The sequence below is a fragment of the Pristiophorus japonicus genome, chromosome 32, assembly GCF_044704955.1.
Source record: "Pristiophorus japonicus isolate sPriJap1 chromosome 32, sPriJap1.hap1, whole genome shotgun sequence".
In the NCBI taxonomy this organism is placed as follows: domain Eukaryota; kingdom Metazoa; phylum Chordata; class Chondrichthyes; family Pristiophoridae; genus Pristiophorus; species Pristiophorus japonicus.
The window spans coordinates 5696203-5698268 of NC_092008.1; positions in this window are offsets into that span (position 1 = coordinate 5696203).

Here is a 2066-nt window from a genome sequence, read left to right on the forward strand (position 1 = left end):
TCTCTCTCTCTCTCTCCCCCTCAGTCTCTCTCACACACTCTCTCATTCTCTCTTTCTCACTCTCTGTCTCTCTGTCTCTCTCTCTCTATCCACCTCACTCTCTCTGTCCCTCTCTCTCCCTCTCTCTCTCCCTCTCTCTCTCTCTCACTCTCTGTCTCTCTTTATCTTGCTCACCTTCTCTGTCTCTCTCGCTCTCTCTCTCTCTCAACATCACTTTCTGTCTCTCTCACTCTCTCTCTCCCTCTCTCCATCTCTCTCTCTCTCTCTCTTTCTCTCTGCCTCTCTCACTCTTTCTCTTTCTTCGTCTGTCTCTCTGTCTCTCTCTCTCTCTCTCTGTCTCTCTCTCTCTCTTTCTCTGTCTCTCTCACTCTCTCTCTCTGCACATCTCTCTCTCTCTCTCTGCCTCTCGCTGTTTCTATGTCTCTCTCCCCTCCTCTCTCTCTCACACTCTCTCTCTCTCTCTCTCTCTCTCTCTCTCTCTCTCTCTCTCTGTCTCTCTCACTCTCTCTCACTCTCTCTCCCTCACTCTCTCTCTCTCTCTGTCTTTCTCTGTCTGTCTCTCTCTCTCGATTTCTCTCTCTCTCTGTCTCACTCTCTCTCTCCCACTCTCTCTCACTGTCTCTGTCTCTCTCTCACACTCTCCCTTTCTCTCTCTCTCTCTCTCGCTCAATCTCTATCTCTCTCCCTCTGTCTCTCTGACTTTCTATCTCTCCCCCCTCTCTCTGTCTCACTCTGTCTCTCTTTCTCTCTCACTCTCCCTCTCTCTCTCTCTCGCTCTCTCTCTGTTTCTCTGTCTCTCGCTCTCTCTCTGCCCCTCTCACTCTGTCTCTCTCTGTCTGTCTGTCTCTCTCTCTCTCTCCCCCTCACACTCTCGGTATCTCTCTCTCACACTCATTCACTCACTCACTCTCTGTCTGTCTGTCTGTCTGTCTGTCTGTCTGTCTCTCTCTCTACTTCTCTGTCTCTCTCACTCTCTCTCCACCTCTCTCTCTCTCTCTCTCTCATTCTCTCTCTCTCTCTGTCTCTCTCTCTCTCTCTCTCTCTCTCTCTGCCTCTCTCTCTGTCTCTCTCTTTCTCTCTGTCTCTCTCTCTGTCTCACTGCCTCTCTTACTCTGTCTCTCTCTCTCTCTCTGTGTGTCTTTCTCTCTCTCTCCCCCCTCTCTCTCAATCTCCCTCAGTCTCTCTCACGCTCTCTATCCACTTCACTCTCTCTGTCGCTCACTCTCCATCTCTCTCTCTCTCTCTCTCACTCTCTGTCTCTCTTTCTCTCGCTCTCCTTCTCTGTCTCTCTTGCTCTCTCTCTACCTCACTCTCTGTCTCTCTCACTCTCTCGCTCCCTCTCTCCATCTCTCTCTCTCTCTTTTTCTCTCTGCCTCTCTCACTCTGTCTCTTTCTATTTCTGTCTGTCTCTCTCGCTCTGTCTCTCTCCCCCTCACTCTCTCTGTATCTCTCCCTCTCACTCTCACTCTCTCACTCTCTGCCTCTCTGTCTGTCTCTCTCTCTCTCTCTCTCTGTCTCTGTGTTGTGTCTCTCTCTCTCTCTGCCTCTCTCTCTCCCTCTCTCTCTCACTCTCTCTCTCTGCACATCTCTCCGTCTCTCTGTCTCCGTCTCTCTCTCTCTCTCTCTCCTTGTCTCTCTGTCTCTCTTTCTCTCTCTGTCTTTCTCACTCTCTCTCTCTCCCTCTTCCTCACCGTCTCTCTCTCTCTGTCTCTCTCTCTCTCTCTGTCTCTCGCTGTCTCTCGCTGTCTCTCTCCCTCGCTCTCTCTGTCTCTCTCGCTGTCTGTCTGTCTTTCTCTCTCTTTGTCTCTATGGCGTTCTCTCTCTCTCTCCCTCTGTCTCACTCTCTCTCTCTCTCTCTCTCTCTCTCTCTCTCTCTCTCTCTCTCACTCTCTCTCTGACTCTCTCTCTCTCTCTCTCACTCTCTCCCCCGCAGAAACTTTCAATTACCAGCCTGCGATGATCCAGACAGGACAGCTGGAATCTCCGGGGTCAGGAGCAGGACCCTAACCACAGGCCCCGACGTGTCTCACGCCGCTTGTCACTGCCCCGGTTCCTCCACCAGGTAA